General features: G+C 41.4%; 1 protein-coding gene across 5 annotated transcripts in view; it reads right to left on the bottom strand.

Moving 5' to 3' along the window:
* Tfdp2 (transcription factor Dp-2) overlaps positions 1–14,565 on the bottom strand; it is a 106,791-nt gene that overhangs the window by 90,471 nt on the left and 1,755 nt on the right. The window contains exon 2 of one of the 5 annotated variants that reach the window (XM_027410917.2): positions 14,067–14,142. The exons of the other annotated variants lie outside the window; for them this stretch is intronic. The gene's annotated coding sequence lies outside the window, so the exon portion shown is untranslated. The remainder of the gene's footprint in view (positions 1–14,066; positions 14,143–14,565) is intronic. 5 annotated transcript variants of the gene reach the window in all.

The raw sequence follows: 14,565 nt of genomic DNA, 5'->3' as shown, positions 1-14,565 counted from the left end.
TTAGTAGTGGAAAATGAAGACATAAACATTTAGCACATACACACATCTGAAATGTGAGTAAGTTACAAGCAGAATTTTGAGTATCAGTCTTATCACAATGAACAAAAGGATTTCAGAACTAGCATATGTATGTATGTATGTATGTATGTATGTATGTATGTATGTATGTATGTGTTTATTTATTTATTTATCTATGTTTTTCAAGACAATTCTGTATAGCTTTTGGAACCTGTCCTGGCACTTGGGAGGCAGAGGCAGGTGGATATCTATGAGTTTGAGGCCAGCCTGGTCTACAGAGTGCCAGGACAGGCTCCAAAGAAACTCTGTCTCGAAAAACAAACAAACAAACAAAAAAAGAAATTATAATGGAAAAGATATTTGTAGTAGAGAACATTTAACTTCACTGTTTGAGATAGAGCCTCAATTTCTTCTAGGACATCTGGGATTCACTTGGTAGCTCTGCTTGGTCTCAAACTTGTATTAAACCTATTTCTCCCTCAAAGTGTGGGGATTATATACATAAGCCACCAAATTCAACTTAATTTTACTATTAATATAAAAGGAATAGATAAAAATACACTTTTTAAAGTAAAGGCTAAGGGCCTGGCTCAGACATCTTAAAGAGTTAAAAGCACTGGCTGCCCTTCCAGATGACCTGCATTTAGTCCCCAGCATTGACATGGTGGCTCACAGGAGTTACACAATCTGTAACTCCAATTCCAGGGAATCCAGTTCCCTCTTCTGGCGCCTGTGGAAGAGGTGTACTCACGTGGTTCACAGACACACATACAGGCAAACAGCCCATATGTGCTAAGTAAATAGATAGATCAATTGATAGATAGGTAGGTAGATAGATAGATAGATAGATAGATAGATAGATAGATAGATGGATAAACAAGTGACAGCTAGGGACAAAGTTCAGTGCTAGAATACTTGCCTGACATGAGTTTCAGTGCCATAGCCATACACACATAAGACAAAAAACATCCCAAGGTAGGATAATTTAAGCTACAAAATAAACCGAAGTACTAGATTATAAGCTAACCTATAAAATAGATATGCATAAGCCCATAGGGATAAAATAAATGATCTGAATAAAAAAATGGAAAATAAAAGATATCTTCTACATCTGCAATTACTATGATCACATTCATAGTGCTTTATCTCTAGAAGTCAGCTCTCCCCTTTAAATGATGATTATTTTCACTTGTTCTTACTTAGAGGTAGCTCATTTGTATGCACAGTACAATGAACTTGCTGATGTTCCAAGACAAAACTCACTGCCAGGCTGGGTGGTGGTGGCACACACCTGTAGTCCCAGCACTCGGGAGGCAGAGGCAGGTGGATCTCTGTGAGTTTGAGACCAACCTGGTCTACAAGAGCTAGTTCCAGGACAGCCTCCAAGACCAGAGAAACCCTGTCTCGAAAAACAAAACAAACAAACAAAAAACCCTCACTGCTAGAGCTACCCATGCAGCAGAAAATTAACCTATCTAGTCATGATCTGAAAGAACATATCTTGTGGATTACTAGAAAGATCCAGACAGAAATGTTCTCCTACAGCTCCTGGAGACTGGCTCTGCTTTTCTCTCTCTGAATGAGGATGTGACCTTGTTGATATTACATAGATTTCAGATGCAAGAAAAGCCTAATACTGGGAAATTCTTAAATGAAAGCAGCATACATTGTAAATGGCATTGCTTCTAAATAGTACTGTAAGTTCTAATTACAAGATAAGAGACAAACACATTTTTATTCTTTGTGTGTGTGGAATATTCTTTTACACTATGAATATATATCGCTGTGATTGGATTAATAAGGAAACTGACTGCATCTTTAATCCCAGCACTCGGGAGGCAGAAGCAGGCAGATCTCTGTGAGTTTGAGGCCAGTCTGGTCTAGAGAGCAAGTTCGAGGACAGCCTCCAAAACAATACAGAGAAACCCTGTCTCAAAAAAAAAAAAAAAACTGACTGAGCAATACCTGAACAGGATAAAGTTATATAGGAGAACCAGACTAAGGACACTGGGAAGAAGGGAGGAATCAGGAGTCATCAGTCAAGTGGAAAGGAAGACATGCAAAAAGAGGTAAAATCCACAAGCCTTGGGGCAGCACATGGATTAACAGAAACGGGTTAATTTAAGTTGTAAGAGCTAGTTAGTAATATGCCTGAGCTGTCAGCCAAGCATTTGTAATTAATAATAAGTCTCTGAATAGTTATTTGGGAAGCAGCTAGTGGAACAGAGTTGATTGTGGGCATAGAAAAAAAATCCACCTACAAACTGTATCCAACAGGGGGCTGGAATTTCCACATAAGACCAACCAAAGCTTAAAAAAGATTCTAAGCATACAAAAACGGAGCCTTTTCTTGGGTAAGCTCAATACTAAACAACAAACAGAAGCATGGCTCCTTTAAGAGGCAGCTTCCTTGGCTTGGTGTTAGCTGCTAGCAATCACTGTTCTTTTAAGATGCCCTGTTACCAGGGCTGGAGAGATGGCTCAGAGGTTAAGAGTATTGACTGCTCTTCCACAGGTCCTGAGTTCAATTCCCAGCAACCACATGGTAGCTCCAAAACCACCTGTTATGAGATCTGGTGCTCTCTTCTGGTATGCAGATATACATGGAAGCAGAATGTTGTATATATAATAAATAAAATCTTTAAAAAAAAAAAAAAAAAAAAGATGTCCTGTTTTTACCAAACACTTAAGCAGACTTTACCACCAGTGGGCACCAAGCTACTTGGTGGCAGCATGGATCCAACAACTTTCATAGCTGGGGTGATAAATATGGCACCTCCACCATGAACCTAATTTCTCAGAGAACCAAGGGAGGCTGCCAATGCCACATGCTAAGCTGAACCATGCTGAAGACTAATATTACACAATATAGATGCTCAGTAAAGACAGACACCCTCTAAATGGGCTACAGTGTGTGTGTGTGTGTGTGTGTGTGTGTGTGTGTGTGTGTGTGTGTGTGTGTGTGTGTGTGTGTGTGTGTCTAGAGAAAGAAAGGGAGAGACACAGCTTTATGGTCTTTAAAAATGAAGTAAACTAATAGAAAAGAGACATGAAAAGATGGAAAATATAGAAAATATACAGAGTCTGGACAATCTTTCAAAATTCCCTGCTTCTCAGAAAAGTCTATCAGATACACTAGGCCTGTAGGCCAAAGATGGATGCCCCAACGTTACAGAAGAACCTAGGGTGACTGTATTTAATGAAAACTTGTATTTTCTGTTCAACAAAAAGGTGTTTGCCGGGCAGTGGTGGCACATGCCTTTAATCCCAGCACTTGGGAGGCAGAGGCAGGCGGATCTCTGTGAGTTCGAGACTAGCCTGGTCTACAAGAGCTAGTTCCAGGATAGGCTCCAAAGCCACAGAAAAACCCTGGGGGCGGGGTTGACAGGGGTCAGCAAGATAGCTGGGTCAGTAGTCACCTGGAATGCAGCACAGGTAAGGCAGAGAGGCGATCCCCTGATGCCTGCTGAACAGCCATGGTAGTCAAATTGCTGCCTTCAAGGTCAGTGAGCAACCTTGTCTCAAAAAATAAGGTTGTCAGATGTGTTGGAGCACACATTTAATCCCAGCACTTTGAAAGCAGAGACATGCAGATCTCTGAGTTCCAGGCCAGCCTGGTCTATAAAGCGAATTCCAGGACAGCCAGGACTACACAAAGAAACCCTGTCTCGATAAGCAAAAATAAAATTTTTTAAAAAGTAAGTGAAAGACACTGAATGACAATTTCTAGCTTACACAATGTACATATAGGCAGGCACATGAACACGCACATACACTGCACTCACACACTCACATGTGCACACACATGAATAGAAAATGTCAAGTATTTGCAAGGAGCTATGTGCATTGCTGGTGGAAATATAAAGTAATACAGCTATGATATAAAACACTATGGTGGTTGCTCAAAAATTAAAAACTACCAAAGCCAGAGGTATTAGTCAGTGGTACAGTGTTTACCTAATATGTATGAGGCCCCAGACTCAATTCCCAACACTACAAAAACAAAATACCCACCATACTAATCATGTGATGCTGTAATAATCCCACATCTGGGCACATACCCAAAAGAACTAAAATGGACGTCATAAACAAGCCCTTGTGTTAGGTGTTTGGGGACAGGGTCTTACTATGCAGCCTGGGTAGCCTAAAACAGGCTCTATACACTAAACTGACCCTGAACTTTTGATGATTCACCTGCCTCTGCCCACCAAGTACTGTGATTAGAGGCAGGTGTCACCATGTCCTGCTTTAACATGTATTTGTATGTTCATGTCCACAGCAGCATTAGTCACAATAGTTAAGATGGAGGAAAAAAAAAACCTAAGTATTCAAGATGAATTTATAATCAAGGTGAAACATATAAATGTTGTAGTGAATTATAAAGGAAGAGCTCATAAACGCTGTAACACTGATGAACTCTAAAGACATTATCACAAATGAAATAAACCAGTCACTAAAAGATAAACGCTTTATGATTTACATGAGGTAAATAGAGAAGCTGACTTCATAAAAATAAAATGGTGGCTGCCAGGCCCTAGAGGAAATAAGGGGGTAGCTACTATTTAGTTGACACAGAATTTCAATGTTGCAGCTGAACAATGACAAGAACCACTTGAAAACAGTAACAAGACCGGAGAGACTGCTCAGAGGTTAAGAGCACCTACTGCTCTTCCAGAGGTCCTGAGTTAATTCCCAGGGACCACATGGTGGCTCACAGCCATCTATAATGAGATCTGGTGCCCTCTTTGGGCATGCAGGCATTTATGTAGGCAGAACAGTATACACATAATAAATAAATCTTTAAAAAAAAAAAAAAAGAAAAAGAAAACAGCCAGGTGGTGGTGGTGCACGCCTGCCTTTAGTCCCAGCACTCACGAGACAGAGGCAGGCAGATCTCTGTGAGTTTGAGTCCATCCTGGTCTCCAATTCAAATTCCAGGACAGTCAGGGCTATACATAGAAACCTTGTCTTGAAGCCCCACCCCACCCCCCACTCCTCCCCCACCCCACCCCACCCCGACAAAGAGAAGTGTTAATGTTAAGAAGCTTCAGTGATATTCCTGGAGTGGATTTTCTTGTCAAATGACAACAGGAATAACAGCAGTTTGAGTGATCTTCTTAGTATGATGTTATAGAATATAGTGATCCCTTTTTTATTTCAAAGGAAAAGAACAAGTCTTGTGACTCTTAATTCATGGATGATCCTTGTTTTGTTTGTGCTTATGTCCTAAAGTTGTAAAATCATCAGAGCCCAACTTTTTAATTTAAGATCTATTTGTAATCATTGTTAACTTTTATAAGTAGTAGAAATATATATTATATATATATATATATATAAGTTGAAAAAAGTTAAAAATTCAAACAAGGTCTACAGTGTGTGTGTGTGTATTTATATCTTTGGGGGGGGTTGAGGCAGGGTTTCTCTGTGGCTTTGGAGATTGTCCTGGAACTAGCTCTTGTAGACCAGGCTGTTCTCGAACTCACAGAGATCCACCTGCCTCTGCCTCCTGAGTGCTGGGACTAAAGGTATGCACCGCCACCCCCTACCCCCCTCACCCCTGATACAATATATTTAATAAATTGTGCTTCTTAGGCACAGTAACAAAAGCCTATAATCCCAACACTTGGGAGGTGGAGAAGGACCAGGAGTTCAAGGTCATCCTCAGCTACATAGCAACTTTTTAAAAAATATCTTTATTTATTTATTATGTATACTGTGTTCTGCCTGCATGCACACTTGGAAAGCCAAAAGAGCCACCAAATCTCATTATAGATGGCTGTGAGCCACCATGTGGTTGCTGGGAATGCTACATAGCAACCTTAAGGTGAGCCTGGGCTATAAAAGAGATAAGACCCAAAACAAAATAAAAATAAAAAAATTACAAGGAAACCCTGTCTCAAAAAACCAAAGAGAGAAAGAGCGAGTGAGCGAGCGAGAGCGAGAGAGAGAGAAAGAGAGAGCACGAAGACCCTATCTCACCAAAAAGAAAAGAAAAGAAAGAAAGAAAGAAACAAAGAAACAAAGACAAGAAGGGAAGGCAGGACTGGTATGGTGGTTTGTATCTAAGATCCCAGCTGATGAAGAGGACCACCATGAATCAAGGCCGGCCATCTAAAAAAAAGAGTGGATGCTGTAGTGATGGATCAGTGGTTAAGAGTATTTGCTCCTATTGCAGAGGACCTGGGGCCAATGCCCAACACCCACATGGCAACATCCAACACCTGTACCTCCAGTTTCAGGGCCCTGAAACCTCCCCATAGCCTCCATGGGCAGCAGGCATGCACATGCTGCACATACACACATGCAGGTAAACACTCATGCACAAAATAAACAACAGACCTAGAAAAAAAAATTCCACACTGCAAAACACATCATCAAGAGAATGAAGGGACAGCTCAGCAGTGGTATGCACCTTTAATGAGGAGACAGAGGCAGGTGGATCTCTAAGTTAACAGCAGCCTGGAGCTACTCAGAGAAACCCTGTCTCAGAAAAAATAAAATAAAATGGAGAGAAACAGGAAAGAAAAATGTGCCACATACTAAAAGATATGCAAAAGTTAGGATAAAGGATTATTATTTAAAAAAAAAAAAAAAAGCCAGGCATACACCCTTAATCCAAAGCACTCAGGAGGCAGGGGCAGGGGCGAGTCTCTGTGATTTCAAAGACAGTCTGATCTACTGAGGGAGTCCCAGGTCAGTCAAGGACATAGTAAAACCCTATCTTAACAAAAAATCCACAACTATAAATAAAAAATTTACTGATGTCAGTTAACATGTAGTTATCATTATATTATATTATCATTTGCACTAAGCTTTCTTGTTGCTGTGAGCAAAAAACCTAAGAGATATAGGGAGGGAAGGTATACTTGGTCACAGTCTCAGTAGTTTCAGTCCATGGTAGGCTGGTTCTGTATTTCTGGATTGCTAGGGATACAAAAGAACCCTTTAATTAATTGCAGCAAGGAGGCAGAGCAAGAGAATGAATGCCTGAAGTAGCTGGCTTTCGTTTTCTGCTTTTATTCATTCCACTTAGGCTCACATTTAGAGAAGGTCTACATCTCTTAGTTAATCCTTTTTAGAAATACCTTCACAGACACACCAAAACTAGCTTCTTGATAATTTCCTACATACTGGTTCTTTTTTTCCTTTTTCAATGTGAGAGTGTCTGTCTGTATATGTGCAGGTGCCCACAGAGGTCAGAAGCTAGGCACTGGATCCCTTGGAGTTGGGGAGTTACAGGCATTTGTGAGTGTCTGATAAGGGTGCTGGGGTCTTAACTCTGGTCCTCCAATAGAGCATGAGCACTCTTTACTAACCTCTGAGCCATCATTCCAGCTCCTCCTAGGCACTTCTTGATCCAAATTAGCTGGTGATTAAGATTAGCGATCATGAGCTGAAGAGACAGCTCAGTGATTAAGAGCACTTGCTGCTCTTCCAGAGGACATGAGTTCAATTCCCAACACCCACATCAGCCATTACACAACTGCCTGTAACTCCAGTTCCAGGGTATCCATTACCCTCTTCTGGCCTCCATTGGCACCTGCACTACAAGACACAGACACTAAATTTTTTTTGGTTTTTTCTTTTTGACAAAAATTTAAAAATAAAAATTAACCATCATCCTCCTGGTGGTTATACAGTCATATACAGCTTAACAAAAGGACTATTCTGAGAAATGTGCTGTTAAGTGAGTCTGTTATGCAAACATTATCACAGAGCTTACTTATACAAACCTAGATGGTACAAATTATACACTGTGGTGATACCAGGTACTGTGTGCTTTCATATGTGCATGCATGTGATATAAAGTCTATTGTTCCTTAAGATCAACCTGATCAACACAAAATATGAGGCTGAAGGCAGCATGACAAGGGTTTTACAGTATACTTTTTTTTTTAATAAGGAGAAAGTACATACTCTAAAATGATGATTAAAAAGCATAATACACCAAACAAACTGGTAACATGATTTATTATTACTACCAAGTATTATGTATTGTACACAATCATATGCATTATATTCTTTTAGCATAATGGGCTTTGTTTATATGAGCATCTTCAACAATATATTAATAAGGTACTAGACTACAACGGACTAATCAAGTAGTAGGAATTTTTTATTGCCATTATACACTTATGGAACCACTGTCTGTATGAGACCACTGCTGTTAACTGAAACACTATGCAGCTCATGACTCTACTACAGTTCTGTAAAATTGGTAACATGGGGCTAGAGATGCCAGTCACCACAAAGCAGGAATTCTTGACCTAGGATCCCTAGCACCCACGTAAAAAAGACAGGTGCAGAAGCACACATCTGTTACCACAGCATTGGCAGGGGATGCCTGGGGCTTGCTGCATACATACATATGAAGACACACATGAACGCATACATGCACAACATACACAAAACATGTTAATACAGGAGATGGAATAATGACTACAGCAAAACAATGTACATTTCTTTCATAAATTTTCTGTGACCTAAAATTAGCTCAAAGTCAAACATTTGGGCTGGGGGATGTGGCTCAGAGTATTTGCTTAGCATGAATAAAGCTCTGATTTCAGTCCCTAGCATAACACACACCAAAAACAAAAACAAATGCAGTAGTGCATGCCTGTAATGCCAGCACTCAGGAGGGGCTGGAAAAAGGATCAGAAGTTCAAGGTCCTCCTCAGCTATTCAGTGAGTTCAAGGTCAACTTGAAATCTTGACTCAAGAAAAAGAAAAAGAAAGAAAAGGGGGGGGGGGGGGCTGGAGAGATGGCTCAGAGATTAAGAGCACTGACTACTCTTCCAGAGGTCCCGAGTTCAATTCCCAGCAACCACATGGTAATAAGATCTGGGGCCCTCTTCTGGTGTGCAAGCATGCATGCAGATAACTGTACACATAATAAATAAAGTCTTTAAAAAAATAAAAGAAAAAAAAGGGAGAAAGAATTATTAGGGCTGGAGAGATGGCTCAGTTGTTAGGGTTTTCTGCTCTTCCAAGAAACCCAAATTTTATTGGCAGCACCCATATCAAGTGTCTTTGAACTGTCTGTAACTTCAACTCCCAGAGATCCAATACCTTCTTTTGGCCTCTTGAGGGTACCCCCACACACATGGCATACACTCACACATACATACATAGATACATACACACACCTAAAAACAATAAATCTTTATATATGCGTAAAGACACAGAGTACTAATGTAGCATGCACAAATCTCTGCTATTCCCAGTGAAGGAACCGGCTTCCCTTTTGGCAGCCATAACAGCCGAACACGTGCTTGCCATAAACCTGCCTTGGTCACTTAGAGGTCAGATGCCTGTCTCGTGACAAGGAACCTTAGTCACTAAAAGGTCAGATGCCTGTCTTGTGACAAGGAACCAATCAGAAGTTAGCTGGTGGCGCTATGCTTTACGACCCTGGGTGTGCTTTACGGACAAGCGCACGACAATGACGTAGAGAGCATAGCAACCACCCTGGGAGGGCCTATGAGCCATAACAACCAGTTGACCAATCAACACAGGGCAAGCCCTCCAAGCCTGGAGGCACACCAATCGTAAGCCTGTGCGTACCCCTAGACACTCCCCTTACGCTGCCCTATAAGATCTTTGGGGAGACCTTAGGAGCCGTCTTCTCTAGCTGTCCGCCATGGTGGGTGGTTGAAAGACCCGAGCTAACATGGGGTTAGCTCGTTAAATTACAATAAAGCCTCGTGCAGTTTGCAGCAAGCTCTCGAATCCGCCTGGTGATTGGGGTGACCGCGAACCTGGCCTGAGACCCCGGATACTTGAGTTTTCGGGGGTCTAACACCAGCACTGCAAGTGGGAAGGAGGAAGGGAAAGAGAAAGATGGGAGGAAGCGAAGTGGAGGAGAGGGGAAAGAAGGGAGCATGAGAGGGGCGGGGGTTATATATACAAAATACTAAAACGAAGTAAGGATAAAAATTTTACCAGTCCGTAAGTCAGTGTTGTCATTCTGGGGAAGAAAGGGCTCAGGACTAGAAAGAGGTACAAGTGTGCTAGGAATTACCTGTTTCTGGTCTGAGACAGGCAGCTATATTTAGTGAAAATTCATCAAATGGTATGATCATTACATGTAAATTTTTAAATCTATCACATTTCCCCCAAAGTTTTTTTTTTTTTTTTTAACTATTTACTTTTATTTTCTGTGTACGGGTATTTTGCCTGATGTATGCAGGGCCAGCAGAAGCCAGAAGAGGACATCCAATCTCCTAACTAGAGGTGTTAGCCACTGGGTGCTGGGACTTGAATCCTGGTCTTCTAGGAAAGCACAAGTACGTTTTAACCACTAAACCATCTCTCCAGCCCATTAATTTTTTAACCAGTTACTTATTTTATGTTATGCATGATTGTTTGCCTGTATGTATGTATGTGCACCATGTGCTTCCCTGGTGCCCTCGGAGGCCAGATGAGGGTCAGATCCCCATAACAGGAGTTGCAGGCAGTTGTGAGCTGCCATGTTGGTTCTAAGAACTAAACCTGGGTCTTCTGCAAGAGCAGTAAGTGCTCTTAACCACTGAGCCATTTCTCCAGCCCTCCATCTCAAGTATTTTTTAAGATGGTTTTACCTCTAGGAATAAAGATATGAGAAAGATTTTAAAATTCTTTCAATTTAAAGCAGTAAAATACTACTATAACAAGTCAAAAGGCAAACTTAGGACACTAGGCCCAGGAAAGTCCTGAAAGTAAACCCAACCTACTGTGGGGCCATAGAAATGGCTCCACTTCAGAGAGTTTTTGCCTGTCCTTACTCTTCCAAGATGGAATAACAGGATGTCTGGCCTAAAATGGGAATGCAACAGGATGACTGGCATAGGATGTGGTCTCTGCATATCCTGCATGAACAATAGAATACTTAACTCAGGAGACAGTTACTTGATGTTTGGGGTATTGAGAAGATAATTACGCTTGCTTGTTCTTTGTATCTTGGTAAAGAAGTCTATAGCTTCCTCCCCCTCTTTGGATGGAAGTTTAAGATGACTGTACACAATAAACATGGGTGGTTCAGTATTCCCTGGATGCCCTCTCTTGTCACCTGTCTATTTCTTTTCGTAATCCACCCCCTCAAGTACAAAAATGGGCAACCTACTACTGTCCTCATTTTGAACACCAGATCTCCTATCTAGTTTTTATTTGTTTTTGTTTTTTGGAGACAGGGTTTTACTGTGTAGCCCCGGCTGTTCTGGAACTCACTCTGTAGACGAGGCAGGGCTCAAACTCAGAGATCCTCCTGCCTCTGCCTCCAAGTGTTGGGATAAAAACTGTACACCATCACACCTGGCTTAGATCTCCTATCTTTTTAAAGTACCTAATTGGAGAGCTATCCAACTCAAATAAGACTCACAATTTGTAAAGATGACTGCTAATACTGTCAAATTGACAGGATCTAGAATCTCAGAGACAAGGTTCTGGTTATGTCTATGAAGAACTGTCCAGATAAGGTTAACTGGGGTACTCACCATAACCATGAGCAGCACCTCTGCGCTGGGGTCTCAGACTGCATAAAAAGTAGAAAGCTATGAGACTGCTAGCTGTCATCCCTCTCTACTTCATGACTGCAGCTGCAAGTTGACCAATTGCTTCAAGCTCTTGCTGCCTTGACTTCTCCACCACAAAAGACCGTACCTCAAATCATAAGCCAAAGTAAACTCTTCCTGGAGCTGGAAAATGCCTCAGTGATTAAGAGGGCTTGCCGCTCTTCCAGAGGAAAATAAGCACCTAGCACCTAGATGGCTCATAACTGCCCATAACTCTAGCTCCAGGAGACCCGACACTCTCTTATGGCCTCTACACATGGCAGAAGCACACGCACATACATACACATAAGAATAAAACTAATCTAATAAACTGTTGGAAGATTAAAAAAGAATAAAATTAATCTTTTTAAAAATAAATAAACCTTTCCTTCCTTAAGTTGCTTTTTGTCAGATATTCCGGACAAGTAACTATGACATGAGGTTAAGGCAAGAGGACTAATGTAAGTTTAGATCAGCTAGAGCTACACAGTACGAGGCCAGCCTGTGCTACATGAGTTTAGTTTATATGATTATGAATTAGCAGGATGTGACTACCAGTGAAACAAATCTACTGTTTTAAGACCAATGTAAAGTCGGGAATAGTGACTCACTCACATCTGTAACCCCTAGCACTGGAGGAGAACAGAAGAAACAGGTGAACATCCAGCTAGCTAGCCAGCAGTCTAGCCAATCAATGAGCTCATGGTTCTTTTTTTTTTTTTTTTTTTGGTTTTTCGAGACAGGGTTTCTCTGTGGCTTTGGAGGCTGTCCTGGAACTAGCTCTTGTAGACCAGGCTGGTCTCAAACTCACAGAGATCCGCCTGCCTCTTCGCCACCAATGCCCGGCTTGAGCTCATGGTTCTATAGGAGACTGTTTTGGTGGAGAGCATTACACTGAGGATACGTGAAGGCAGGACATCCCTTTCAGTCTGAGGTAGATGTAAGATCTAGTGGTTTGGCTGCTTTGCTTCTCTGATTTTCAGCTTGAAGCTTAAACCCCAATATCAATCTCTGGGTTTTTATTTTTCAAGTTACAGACTGTTTCAAATAGAGGGTGGAGAGCCCTAGAAAAAAGGGCTTAACCTCTAACCACCATATGTGGTTCACAGACAATGGCATTCACATGTGCATATTCACATTAAAACAGAGAACCGGGAGCTGGAGAGATGGCTCAGAGGTTAAGAGCACTGACTGCTCTTCCAGAGGTCCTGAGTTCAATTCCCAGCAACTACATGGTGGCTCACAACCATCCGTAATGAAATCTGGTGCCCTCTTCTGGCGTACAGGCACACATGGAGGCAGAATGTTGTATACATAATAAATAGATAAATCTTTTAAAAAAATCAACCTATATGGCAATTTAAAAAATAAATAAATAAAACAGAAAACCATAACCCACAAATAAATTAGTTACTAGTCCTGTGAAGAGCTTCAAATGGCAGTCAATGAGGAACAATATTTTGTCGGGAGATGTAATGGCATGTGCCTTTAATTCTAGCACTTCGGAGGCAATCTCTGTGAGTTTGAAGCCAGCCTGGTCTACATAGTGAGACCATGTCTCAGGGAAAAAGAAGGGAGAAGAATGGAGGGGAGGGAGGGGTGGGGAGGGAGAAGGAAGAAAGAAAGGAAGGAACGAAGGAACGAAGGAAGGAAGGTAAGAAATTTTATCTGAAGAAGAGAACCACCATGTGTGGCAGCACACTCATGTAATCTAAGCATTCAGCGGGCTGAAACAAGAGCCTGAGATACACAGCAAAACCAGCAGACTAGAAGGGAGAGAGAAGGATAAAGGAAGGAGGACAAACAATGGATTGTATGTATCTTGACATATCTGAAATGAGAACATATTGTGAAAATACAGTTACCAGTTCAAAGAAAGAAATAACAAATAAAAATTGGTCAGGTGTGGTGGTGCATGCCTGTACTCCTAGCAACTGGCGGGAGGGGGTGGGGCTAAGGCATGAGGTTTACTGCAAATCTCACAGTCATTAAAGCCAGCCCGGAATACATAGAGCCTGTCTCAAAAACACACATTAAAAAGTTAGTTATTCAGCCTTTAATCCAAGCACTAAGGAGACAGAGGCAGGCAGATCTTTATGAGTTCAAGCCAACCTGGTCTACAGAGCAAGTTCCAGGACAGCTAGGGCTATTGCACAGAGAAATCCTGTCTCAAAATAAATAAAAAATATGTTATTATTAAAAGCCGGGGCCAGACGTTGGTGGCGCATGCCTTTAATCCCAGCACTCGGGAAGCAGAGGCAGGCGGATCTCTGTGAGTTCAAGGCCAGCCTGGTCTATAAGAACTAGCTCCAGGACAGCCTCCAAAGCCACAGAGAAACCCTGTCTTGAAAAACAAGCAAGCAAAACAAACAAACAAAAAATGTTATTCAAATAACTTTGTCTCTGAAACTATGAAACCTCTCAAAATGACTTCTCAAAAATGTATAAATACAAATTATTTTGCAAACCATTTCTAAGGGTTCATTAGCTTTCAATTAAAAGCAAGTATAAATTTTCTACCTTTTCTTTTTTGAGGTGTGCACCAGTGTGGAAAAGTTAGAGGATAACTTTCAGGAGCGAGTTCTCTCCATGCAACCTGTGGATCCCAGAGAAGGAGCTAAGGTCAGCAGTCTTGGTGGCAAACACCTTCACCCACTGAACTATTTTGCCAGCCCCAAGTTACATTTAATGGGCTTTAAAAGCCTTTAATCCTAGCACTTGGGAGGCAGAGGCAGGTGGATCTCTGTGAGTTCAAGGCCAGCCTGGTCTACAGATGGAGTAGACAGGCTCCAAGGCTACACAGAGAAACCCTGTCCCGAAATAAATAAATAAATAAATAACATTAAATTGAATCCTTACAAACTCCCAACCTGGTTTCTTCTGAGATCCATTATAACACATACTGCAGTTAGCCTACAAGATTACAAAAAGAATGCACATCCTATTTAAAGGTGGGGTTTTGTTATTGCTTTCTTGTTTTTCTGGTGCTGGGCATCCAACTAGGGTTTAGGTAATCACC

The sequence above is a fragment of the Cricetulus griseus genome, chromosome 4, assembly GCF_003668045.3.
Source record: "Cricetulus griseus strain 17A/GY chromosome 4, alternate assembly CriGri-PICRH-1.0, whole genome shotgun sequence".
Taxonomy (NCBI): domain Eukaryota; kingdom Metazoa; phylum Chordata; class Mammalia; order Rodentia; family Cricetidae; genus Cricetulus; species Cricetulus griseus.
Note: the sequence above shows the minus strand (reverse complement) of the source record. Positions and strands in the feature narration are given on the sequence as shown.